The sequence below is a fragment of the Bubalus kerabau genome, chromosome 11 (genome assembly GCF_029407905.1).
Source record: "Bubalus kerabau isolate K-KA32 ecotype Philippines breed swamp buffalo chromosome 11, PCC_UOA_SB_1v2, whole genome shotgun sequence".
NCBI lineage: Eukaryota > Metazoa > Chordata > Mammalia > Artiodactyla > Bovidae > Bubalus > Bubalus kerabau.
Genome location: NC_073634.1, coordinates 72,025,273 through 72,038,088, shown reverse-complemented (window position 1 = coordinate 72,038,088; position 12,816 = coordinate 72,025,273). Strand labels below are relative to the sequence as shown.

Genomic DNA, 12,816 nt, shown 5'->3' with positions numbered 1-12,816 from the left:
AGATTACTAAGGACGAGGCCTGCGGAGCCCATTAGGCCGCAGCTCAGATGGTGACTCAGAGCATCCTCAGGTGCGGCTCTCCACGCATGACCAGCTGGGCTGGGTCAAAGGGGTTGGGACACAGAACTCCCCCAACTCCCCAGTACACAATTGCGGGGTGGGGGGGTTCCACTTTCTTCAGTTCTAATTAGCACAATTTCTGAAACATCTCTGAGGCCTCTACTATATGCAGGTTCTGTGAAGAAGACAATGTCTTCATCTAAGGGTCTCCAGTCACGCAGGGACGATGGGAGTGCACACAGCTGGTGACACAGGTCTGACTGTATCTTGTACCAGGACAGAGAGGCAGCATTCAGGGGAAACACGGAAGTGGAAGGGGACAGAGTAATCAGACTTGGGGCCAAGGGATGGCAGCAAGGTGACCCTTTGCAGGTGGGTGGGGTTTGGAGAGATGTGGAAAGGAAAGCACAGGGCGATAGGGGACCAGCGTCCATGTGATGGGCAAAAACGTGTCCTGGGAATGGTGAGTAGCCAAGTGTCACAGCGTGGGCTTCCCTTGTGACTCAGATGGTAGAATCTGCAATGTGGGAGACCTGGGTTGGATCCCTGGGTTGGGATGATCCCCTGGAGAAGGAAACAGCTACCTACTCTGGTATTCTTGCCTGGAGAATCCCATGGACTGAGGAGCCTAGCAGGCTACAGTCCATGGGGTTGCAAAGAGTCGGACACAACTGAGTGACTGAGCACACAGCACAGCCTGGTGCAGCTCTGGCCACGGGCAGGGTGGTCAGCTGTCAGGAGAGATGGCACTGGAATCACATGTGGGATCCAGACCAAGAATGGACCGCAATGCAGGAACAAGGACTTTAGTCAGCATTTCATTTGTGGATTAGTTGCCAACTTCTATAAATTAAGAGATTTTTGTAAGCAAAGCTGGGTTCTCATAAAAGTCTGAAAGGTCTGGCATGTTGGGACCTTGGCTCCCTTAAGCCACACTTGGCTCCTGCTGAGTGATAGCAGCCCCTAACAGGACAAGCGTTCTCCATTCAGCCCTAGTTCTCACCCCTCTGATCTGTGGCCCTTCATCAAGTCCCCTCAGCCTTGTTGTTGTACAGTCACTAAGCCGTGTCCAAGTCTTTGCAACCCCATAAACTGCAGCACACCAAGCTTCCCTGTCCTTCACTATCTCCCTGAGCCTGCTTCCTTCCTATTTGTCATCTGTTTGCCCTCCATGGGCCTATGAGTTCATGGCTTTGCTGTAGACCCCAAGGAGATGACAGTGGAGGGCAGGGAGCTGCCACCAAGACATGTTTAGGAAAATACACCACCTGGAGGGTGGGGAGAAATCTGCAGCCTGGAGTCAGCAAGACTGGGGAGGGGTGTCCTGAAAGAGCTCTTGTGGAAGAAAGGGCACAAAAGGAGGCAGAAGCATGGGCACAAAAGGAGGATGGAAGGAAGGGGCAGACCTGCTGGGTTAGATGATGGGGTTGATGGAAAGGGAAGACCTGATGTGAACTCTGGGATTTCAGGACCAACCAGGATTCAGGGCGAAGGTGGAGTCAATCAAGGAGGCAGATGCAAGAGGCCGAGTTGGGCTTCAGCAAAGGACAGTGAGCTTTGCCTGGGTGTTTGGGGCAGGGCAGCCCTGTGCAAACACGTGGGTATGCCAGCCTGGACTTGGCATGGCAGAGGACCAGAGACCCCTTGGGAGTCTCTGCAGATAGGTATGCTCAGGGAGGGCCCTGCAGAGGCCAGAGGTAGAATTGAGCCATGCCTCCTCACTCTCCTCTGATGAGCTCAGCTCCTGCTCTGAGAACTTAATCACAGCCTGTGCTCTGAGGACCCCTGCCAGGAGGGGACCATCCCTCCATTAGCACATCCCTGAAAAGACGTGTCACTCAGAGGCCAGGGCAGTGCCCACCCCTGTCTCTCAGGCAGGAGGGGAGCAGTGGGCATGAACAGACCGGGCTGTGTCTCTCTCTGCCTGAGTCACATGAAATAATTTTGTCTGTAGTTCCTCAGAAGCACTCCTGGGGGGCGGGGAGGGGCAGGGGCCCTGAGTCACATGAGTCCTGTGCAGCAGATGGTGGGGGGCAGTGAGTCATAGTCTTAATCGGAAGCATACTAACAACTCAGAATGTATCCATGCCAGGGTGCCCAGCTTGCTAGTGACTGTCCCTCAAACGTTGACAGACGGGGCTGTCACCTGCGAGACTTAGTTCAGATGTTCACACCTATTTTCTCCCTGAGTCTGTTTCTAAACATACTTCATTTGTGTGGTTTTTTCGGTGACTATCTGTACCCCACGCTGGACTCTGAGAACAAGGACCAGGCCCTTAGCATTAAACCCATTTAAAATGAACAATTGAATGAATGGTTCCAACTGGTATTAAAATTTAATATAATATGCAAGTGTGTCTGTGTAATCTACTACATATATATATATGCTATTTTATGTATAGAATGTTTTTGGAAGAATATGATCTCACAGACAGTAATAACAGAGCTTGCTTCCTGGACACAGAGGCTGGGGATAGGAGTCTGAAATTTTATTTTCAGGAAATTTTATTTTCACTTGATAGTTTTACTTTTCTTTTTTTCTCTTTCTCTTTTGTAAAGCAAAAAGACTTTACAAAGGGGTGCACACCACTCACATTGTTCCACACTGCTCTCTTCTGCTGTGTAAACGTGGCACACATCTTTTGTGAGTGTCTGCATGGATTTTGCACCCTTGGGGGCTGCTGTGCCACATCCCAGCCCTCTTGGAGTCTGCTGTCTATTAGGTGGACTCCACACTTGGGTTCGGGGATGCCCTTGTGACCCCTTGTCTCTAGGGTGCTGTGTCAGGTTCTTGAGGAAACAAAGGGCCTGCCTAGTGACTGGCTGAGATCTCGCTCTTGGATACGGAAGCATAGGGAAGCAGCAGAAGCCAGCATTATGCCTCACTGAGGACCCCAGGCAGGAGGAGGATGCAGTCAGGGCTGAGACGGGGGCAGGCTACATGCCAACTGCCACATGTGTAAGACCTTCCGCCTTCTCTGTCTTTCTTGAAAGCACGTGGTGGAGGATCACGGTAAAGAGGGTCTTGAGTGCTTCAAGATTCAGGAAGAGAAGCTATCCAACATTAAATAGGTGATTTAAACATTCTACTTTTCAAATGTCCCGGAACCATTGAATATCCATATGCAGAAAACAAACACACAGAATTCAATGTATATCTTGCACCATATCCACAAATGAACTCAACACAGATGATAGACCTACATGTAAAACCTAACACTGTAATGTTTCTAAAAGAAAACATAGAAAATCTTTGTAAATTTGGATTAGGCAAAGATTGCTAAAAATGCAACATTAAAAAAAACAACCCATGAAAAAATGAATTGATGAACTTGACTTTATCAAAATTAAAAATCTCTGTTCTTGGGCTTCCCTGGTGCAGCAGTGGTAAAGAATCTGCCAGCCAATGATGCAGGAGGCATGGGTTTGATCCCTGGTATGGGAGAATCCCACGTCCCTTGGAGCAACTAAGCCCATGGGCCACAACTCCTGAGCCTGTGCTCTAGAGACCAGAAGCCACAACACCGAGCCCACCTGCTGCAACTACTGAAGCCCAAAAGCTTGAGAGCCTGTGCTCCACAACAAGGGAGTAGCCCTACTCGCCACAACTAGAGAAAATCCCATGCAGTGGTGAAGACCCAGCACAGTCAAATAAATAAATAAATAAACTTGGACTCCTTAAAAAAAATCTGCTCTTCAAAAGATTTTGTTAAGAGACTAAAGAAAACCACAGGCTGGAAGAAAATTTGCAAAGCATAGATCCAACAAGGGACTTGTATGCAGAATATATAAAGAACCCTAAAAAAAAACATCCGTCTAGTCAAGGCTATGGTTTTTCCAGTGGTCATGTATGGATGCGAGAGTTGGACTGTGAAGAAAGCTGAGCGCCAAAGAATTGATGCTTTTGAATTGTGGTGTTAGAGAAGACTCTTGAGAGTCCCTTGGAATGCAAGGAGATCCAACCAGTCCATTCTAAAGGAGATCAGCCCTGGGTGTTCTTTGAAAGGAATGATGCTAAAGCTGAAACTCCAGTACTTTTGGCCACCTCATGCGAAGAGTTGACTCATTGGAAAAGACTCTGATGCTCGGAGGGATTGGGAGCAGGAAGAAAAGGGGACGACAGAGGATGAGATGGCTGGATGGCAACACCAACTCGATGGACGTGAGTTTGAGTGAACTCCGGGAGTTGGTGATGGACAGGGAGGCCTGGCGTGCTGTGATTCATGGGGTTGCAGAGTTGGACACGACTGAGCGACTGAACTGAACTGAAAAGCCCATAATAAGAAATCAAAATACCTAATTTAAAAATGGGCCAAAGTCTTGAAGAGATGTGTTACCAAAGAAGATACATGGATAGTAAATAAGCATGTGAAAAAGTGATTAGCAACATAAATCACTAAGTAAATGCAAATTAAAACAACTACACTGAGATACCACAATGCATTTAATAGAATGGATAAAATTAAAAAGACTGACCATATCAACTTTTGGTGAAGTATGGAAAACATACAGTACTGATGGGAATATAAAACAGTACAACCATTTTGGAAAACAGTTTGACGATTTCTTAAAATGTTAAACATGTATCCTCTACATGATTCAACCATTTCACTCTTGGGTATTTTCCAAGAGAAGTGAAAACATGTCCATAATTAAGACTTCCACAGCAGCTTTCTGTAACAAATATCCATCAATAGGTAAAAGGATAAACAAATTAAAGTATATCCAAACAATGGGATACTATTGTGCAACAAAAAATAATGAACATAGATGAATCTCAAAATAATTATGTTGAATGAGGGAAACTAAACAATATGGAGTATATAACTTGTGATATAAGTGGAGAGAAAAAAACATGCTCATAGATGTGAAAAGCCAATATTCTAACAAGGCTGCTGCTGCTGCTGCTGCTAAGTCACTTCAGTCACGTCTGACTCTGTGTGACCCCATTATCTCCAAATTAACTTATGTTTTCAATACAATCTTAATAAAAATCCACTTCTGTCTTTTTTTAATGGAACCTGATAACCAACTGTAGAATCTAAATGAATGAACCAAATGTTGCAAAAGTACTTGCAGGTAGAAAGGGTGAATTCTTCTGGCCAGGGATCAAGACATAAAGTTACAGTAATTACAACAGCATGGTATTATCACTCAGATAGACCCGTAGTCAGGTGGGAACCTGAGATATTTCAGAAGAATCATTACAAATACATGGCAAAAGGATGAAAACATTTGGTTATCTGAATGGAAAAAAAAATAGTATTTTTGCTACACCAAGTATTTCTGCTACACCAAAAAATATTTTACAGATGGATTAAAAATCCAAATGTGAAAAGCAGAACTAAAAAAGTGTTATAAATTTATATCAAATTAAACAAGACAGCACAAACTTTAGAGAAAAGTTGATAATTTTGATTACATTAAAATCAGACATTTCTGTTGTTCAAAAAACACCAAAACCAAAACAAACATGTTACATATTGGGAGAGGATAACTAGCACCCATAAAACTAAGAAAGAATTAATATCCAGAATATATAAAGAACATCCACAAACCAATAAGAAAAATATACCCCCCAAGTGAGCAAAAGAGGAAACCCAAATTGCCATAAACATATAAAAATCACACAATGTCTGTGTGTGCCTAGCCTCTGTGAATCTAGACAAAGGCAAATTAGAACCAGGAGATACTCTTTCTCATCATCAGATTAGGAAAAATTAAAAATTCCACCAACATCAAGCATGGGAGAGGATGTGAAGAAAGATAACCCAAAAAACACTTAACTGTGGAGGCATAAAATGACACAACATTTTTAGAGAGTGATTTGGCACTATTTTATAAAAATTGAAGCCACACACATGTCCTGATGGACTTCCCACGTGGACCCCTGGGTCAGGAAGATCTCCTGGAGGAGGAAATGGCAACCTACTCCTGTATTCTCGCCTGGGAAATTCCATGGACAGAGGAGCCTGGTGGGCCACAGTCCATGGGGTCGCAAAGAGTCGGACACGACTGAGTGACTATGCACGCATGCACGCCAATGCAGGAGACACGGGTTCAATTCCTGGGTCAGGAAGATCCCCTGGAGAAGGAAATGGCAACCCATTCTAGTATTCTTGCCTGAGAAATCCCATGGACAGAGGAGCCTGGTGGGCTACAGTGCATGGGGTTGCAAAAGAGTCAGACATGACTTAGCAAATCAACGTGTTCTGACCCAGCAAGTCTGAGCATAGATCCCAAAGAAACTTTGCACGTGGACACAAGGAGACGTGAACATCTCCAGAAGCAGAATAGCAAAAACCTGAAAGCAACCTAAATGCTCATCACTAAGAGAACAGATGAACCAACTGCGATGATGAGTTTACTGCAGTGAAAATGAATCACTACCCCACTCTTTAACATGGATGAGGCTTAAAACCACAATGTTGAATGAAAGAAGCAAATGACAGAAGGATTCATATAGAATTTAAAATACGAAAGTTTTACTTTTTTAAATAGCTGCACTCCCCTCCCCAGTTAGGTTACAAATAGGGTCAGCAAACCTTTTCTGTAAAAGGCAGATGTAAATATTAGTGGTGCAGACCACATACAGCCTATATCTCCCCTTCTGCCTGCAATCCTTTAAAATGTCAAAACCATCCTTACCCCGAGGGCTGTAGTTTGCCGACCCCTGGGCCACATCAACCCCTACTTTAATGGTTGGGTAGCTGGTGTCTTTTGGTGATAACTTGGTCAGATGTAATTTTTTTTCTCGCTCTCTGATGACCAGAGCAGTTTTATTTCAGTATTTTAGACTCAATTGGATTCATTTTACAGCTTCAAATCAGGTTTAACTCAGACTCAGCTCCGCACTGTTGTGTTGGGCGATGGTGTCTGCAGCTTCGCTGGTTGGAGAGTAGGGAAGGGTCTGCTCCTCACACACTCCACCTTCTGTTCTCCCTTTGAACATCCCTCTCTCTATACCTCTTCAGACTCTAAACCCCCCAGTTCTTACTCTCTAGCACCTCCTTGTACAGGGCCCCCTGGGAAAGCGAGGAGGTTCTGGACACATGACTGGCCCATCCTCAGTGGTGGGGAAGAGGTGTCTCACTTCATTCAGGTTCTGGGTGGTTCTGGCCAATGCCGGTGGTGCTAATGAGGTTGGTGGGCTCAGCAGAGGTGGCGCTCGAGGCTTTCTGGGGCTCATGGTTGGCTCCTGCAGTCCCTTCTATAGCTAGGGTCTGAACCCCTCCTGAGAAGGGTGGTATCTACCTTCATCCCTGACGGCAATGCACCCCTGCAAACCCCCACTCAGAGCTGGGGCTCCATCACTCCAGCTGCCTCCACTGCTCCTGGTCTCTGCTCACCCCAGTGCTCCAGCATCTACATAGACCCCAGGCACCTCCATCTTGTCCGTCTGGGCTCTCCCAGGCTCAGAAAACCTGGGGTGGACTGCCCTATCTTCCTTGCAGACACACAGCCTCTGTTGCCTGGAGCCCACCTGGCAAGGCTTCTGCCTTCGGAGAAAACTAGAGCAGAGTTAAACACTGATCTTGGACCCCCTCTGCCAAACACCTGCCAAACACCGTCTTCTTCCCACTACGGGGGATGGGGGGGACTTGCATCAGACACTTGTTCCCAGGGTGCCCAGGGCTCCTCTTGCTGTACCTCCAGCAGCAGCAGCAGCCCCAGGGCTGGCTTTGGGTCTGTGGCTCTGAACATCTGCCCCGCTTGGGCCAGGCCACCAGCCTCCCCGAACCGTAGACAGTCTACCACCCAGGCTGCAGGAGAGGAGGCCCCCTCTCCCACCTCCCCACCGCCCTGGCCTCTGGCACCTTCCAGCACCACCAGTGGGTAGGGGGACAGGGCACCTGGCATTTGATGGGAGGCAGTCCCTTCCTGAGTCTGTGAGGAGGGGCTGGCACCCCCAGGTAGAATTCTGAGCTCAGACCAGAGGCCCTCAGTCCTCGGTATCCTCAGCTTTGGTCCCTGGCTGCAATTCTGGGACAGCAGGAAAAACCGCTGTCAGCCTCCAGTTTCAACAGCCCATCCTTCGGCCCTCATTCCTGTGTGCCTGCCCCCCACCTTCCTGAGGGGTTCTCCCCAGTGTGAGAGCAGAGTCAGGAGTGCAGTAGGAAGGCACTCCAGGCCTCAGTGCTGGCTCTGCCACGTATTAAATGATGGATAACGATACCCTCTCAGAGATGCAGTTTGAAGATGAAATGAATTAGTACTTGTGAAGAGTTTAAAATGATGCCTGGCACAAAGTAAGGCATTCTGGAAGTTTGTTGTTCATCTCATCACATGGAATAAGCTACCTCACCTCTCCGAACCACAGTTCCTGGCCTGTACAATGAGGCTGTAAGACGGGATTTGAGGGTTAGCTGAGACAGTGTGATGTCCGGCACAGAGCCAGCACCCAATAACTGCTAATTCCCTTCCACTCCCCTCCGCTTCTGCTCTTGTCATTTCAGAAAGCCAGGCCTCAGAGCGACAAGGTTTGTTCCGGTGAGTGGGAGCCGCTGGCCTTGGAATGCATTGTGCTAGGTGGGCCAAAGCAAGGCGGGGAGCACAAGGGCCAAGATTCATCGCTGCTTGACTGGAAGCAACAGGAGAAGACCATTCCACTGAAAAAGTGAAAGCATGAGTCGCTCAGTTGCTTCTGTCATGGAATTCTACAGGAAGAATACTGGAGTGGGTTGCCATTCCCTTCTCCAGGGGATCTTCCTGACCCAGGAACATGTCACTCCCGCGTTGCAAGCAGATCCGTTACTGTCTGAGCCACCAGGGCGCAGAAAAGCATCATTGTGCCTTACTGCCTTCCGTCCACTGGGATGGGTCCTGGGAAAGGGCATTAGGCTTGGGTTCCGTGGACCGCTGGGCAATATTCAGCAGGAGTCTGAGGCCTTTCTGGGCTTCCTTGTGGATCAAGAGAGGAAGGTGATGTGCACTTCCATCTGATTCTGACCAGTTAGTCCCCCAGGCCCCACCCAGTGGCCATTCTCCCTCTCTCTCACTTTAATGCCCTCTCTCATCAATCTTTCACCTTGATTATAGTTTTATTTTGCCCACAGCACCAGATTTTGTTATTCTCTGGCACAGCCCAGCATGTTCCTTCCTCCCAGATGCACTTCTCTGCTCTGCCTGGAGAATGGTGATGAAGTGATGTCTCCATGGAAACAGATGTTGATCTCACAGTTGCTTAGCGGGTGTGCTGCAGGATGATGTAAGCCATGCTCTGGCTTCTCAAGGGGCTTGGTATCCTTTGATGTATCTGTACTACTGGGGCTGGAGTGAGTAGAAGCTTTCTTCCATTGTTTCTACCCTTTTTATGTAAAAGTAAAAAAGCGAAAAGAATGGGAAATGTACCTTCTTTGGGAGGAATGCTTTTGTAAGAAGAGTTAAAGTGTTGGAAGTCAGAACTGGATCTGAATCAGATGTAAGATAATGAAGGTGACATGTTCCTCTGGAGAAACAGGCTGGGGGGACCTTGGAAACTGTCCAGAAGGGGCTGCTTCTGGCCAGGGAATATTCAACAACCCCACTCACAACAAGGCTGCAGACCCTTCACCTGGGACAATCACTGCTCACACCAGAGCAGCCCTAATATTTGCGGGCTGGGGCAAGAGCACAAAGGGCACACACCATGCCTCAAAATACATAAAATTATAAACCAAGTCAACAGAGTGTTAAATAAAATATATTCTGTCCTCTGGCTTTGGCAACTGTAGTAGGCAGAATAAAAATCCCCCTCCCCCAATGTCCATTTCCTAGTCCCTGAAACCTATAAATATATAATGTGGCATTAAGGTTATAAACGGAGAAGGCAATGGCACCCCACTCCAGTACTCTTGCCTGGAAAATCCCATGGACAGAGGAGCCTGGTGGGCTGCAGTCCATGGGGTCGCTAAGAGTCGGACACGACTGAGTGACTTCACTTTCCCTTTTCACTTTCATGCATTGGAGAAGGAAATGGCAACCCACTCCCGTGTTCTTGCCTGGAGAATCCCAGGGATGGCAGAGCCTCGTGGGCTGCTGTCTATGGGGTTGCACAGAGTTGGACATGACTGAAGCGACTTAGCAGCAGCAGCAGCAGGTTATAAATGGGATTAAAGTTGCCAGTCAGTTGGCTTTATGATTATATATTATAGTCTAGATTATCTGTAGGGGCCCAGTGCAATCCCCAGAGTCCTTAAATGTGAAAAAGGAGGGACTTCCCTGGTGGTCCAGTGGTTAAAGCTCCACGCTCCCAATGCAGGGGCCACAGGTTCAATTCCTGGTCAGGGAACTAGATCCTGCATGCCACAATTAAAGAGTCTACATGCAACAACAAAGAGCCCACGTTTCACAACTAAGACCCAGTGCAGTCAAACATACATATATATTTTAAAAAGTGAAAGAGGAGCAGCAGAGAAGGTCAGAGTGATGAGGTGTGAGAAATACTGGATCAGTCTTTATTGGCTTTGGAGATGGAAGAAGTCACAAGTCCAGGAATGCTGGTGGCCTCTAGAAGCTGCAAAAGGCAAGAAGAGAGATCCTCCCCTTAGAGCCTCCAGAAAGGAATGCAGCCCTGTTGATACTCAGTGAGACTTCTGACCGACAAACTCTAATAAACCTGTGTGGATTCAAACCTCGAAGGTTGTGGTAACTTGCTACATCAGATATAGGAAACTAACAGTCATGGCATGATGGCCGTGAGGAGGGGTGCAGAGAGAGGAGGGCCAAAGGGGTCCTGCCAACTGCTGTGGCCCAGTGAGGGCCTTCTTGCCTGCCTACATCTAAGGGCAGAACTGGTACTATCGCAGGAGAGAGAAGAAAATCATTTCCTCTCCTTTCCCTTCTTCAGTAGCCGTTTCAAAACAAGACAGAACAAAGAAAAAGCCACCCAACCGAGCCCAACCAGCCAAAACCTCCACCATAAAGCCAAAGCCTCCTTTGCAACTGGCAGCGGGGGAGGAGGGCAGCTGTCTGGTGTCAGAAAAGACGATGGAGCCTTGGCCCTATTGGACGTCCTCACTCATCTGACTTTGCCATCAACTAGCTCTGGCCTGGTCATGCCTCAGGGTTCCAACCCCCTACTGTTAGCTGGACTTTCAAGAGTACACCAGGCAAGGATGACTTCTCCGTTCCTTCCCTCACCTCTCCTGCAGTTTAGCAAACTGTCTTGCTTAGCTCTGAGGGGTGTGGTCTGAGCAGTCAGGAATCACAAAGCAATCAGTGGTAAATGTTCTCCCCTCTCTCTTCTGATGTCCTATATCCTGCAGGTCCAGGGTGCCTCCCCCTCCTCCAGGAAGCCCTCCCTGACCTCTGCCACCTGTGCAGCACTTTCTGGCTGTAGCCCTTTCACATCTGTGTTTTCTTCTCTGTGAATAGTGACACATTATGCATGTGTAGTATAAACACATCTGTTCGATGACTGTTTCATGCCTCTAACTCCTAACAGGTGATGCACAATGCTAGGCACATTGCAGGCCTCGCAGAATCGTTGTCAGCCAGTTGATTATCATGAACACCTGGTTGCAAAATTCCAACCAAAGCCTGAAATAACGTGTAACACGTAGGCTTACCTCCTCTGCTGACAGCCATGGCCCGTGTGACTTCATGCTTTCACAGCCTCTTAGACACCTTCCCTGGGTCTCCTTGAATATCTTCATGTAGGCTCATCTCTTCTGCAGTCTCTGGGTAGACCCTTTCCTAAGATGGGGAAATTTTACGTTCAATGGCTCGGGGGATTTGTCCCTGAGCCAGGCTGGCTAGTCCTTCTCTGACCTTGATCTCAGGTCTACTAACAGGCTTTATTCGGTGGCCACGTCCTGCCTTCAGCTCCTGTTCTAGTGGCCTCTGGACCCCCTGGGCCTTGACACCTGCTAGGTCCAAGTTCCATTTCCTCTACAACTCAAGCTGGATGGAATCTGGGCTCCTGCTCCTGAGGCCTGTGCCCCCTGCGTGAGCTTCACACGTCTCCTGCTCTCGGGACACCTATTGATCTGTCTGCCAGGATACCCACTCTACACCTCTAGTCAGGCTGCCCTCTCACAGGTCCCTGCCTGTCCCATCTTCTCTGTATACCCTGTGGATTCCCAGCAGGATGGGCCCTTCTCTGACCTTGATCCCAGGTCTACTAACAGGCTTTATTCGGTGGCCACGTCCTGCCTTCAGCTCCTGTTCTAGTGGCCTCTGGACCCCCTGGGCCTTGACACCTGCCCGCTCCAGGTCCATCCCCTCTAACCTCACCTTACCTAGTGCTGGTAGAGCCTTGAGGTGGGGACTATTCCTAGCTTGACTCTGACTTAGATCTTTATTCATCCACTTAGCCTCTCACTCATCCAGCAAATACTTGCTGAAACCCTGCTCCGTGGCAGGCAGCGTGCTGGAGTGGTTCTTGGAGCTCTGTGCACCAAGAACTCACCGAACTCTGAGCCCAGGGCTTTACCCAAGGCCCCGCCCTGAGGCTTCACATGGGGGAGGTACCTTGAACGCTGGATCTGATTGTGGCCACCTGTAGTGCTGTTTGTAACAATTACATGGATACCACAGGGCAGAACAAGACAGACTAGATTATAATTCTAATCCTGATAGAATTCTTTGGTATAATAAGCACTCATAAAAATAAACAAATTAAACCATATGAGCTACATTTAATTTTTAGTTATTTAACACGTGACATGAGTCTTTCAAGAAGTCCTGAAAGACTTACAGGAGTCCAAGAGGAGTTGTCTAAAGTCAGTTACAGTTCAAGATAGCTTGGTGACATCACCATTATGAGCAGCTTGT

The 12,816-nt window shown here is 47.9% G+C and overlaps 1 long non-coding RNA gene across 1 annotated transcript; it reads right to left on the bottom strand.

Moving 5' to 3' along the window:
- Nucleotides 1-10,098: 10,098 nt before the first annotated feature.
- On the bottom strand, nt 10,099-12,439 carry LOC129623305 (uncharacterized). The gene is made up of 3 exons (XR_008700477.1): nt 12,282-12,439; nt 11,610-11,736; nt 10,099-10,555 (listed from the first exon to the last, which is right to left on the bottom strand). It is a non-coding gene; the product is annotated as an uncharacterized LOC129623305 (long non-coding RNA).
- Between the last annotated feature and the right edge of the window lie 377 nt (nt 12,440-12,816).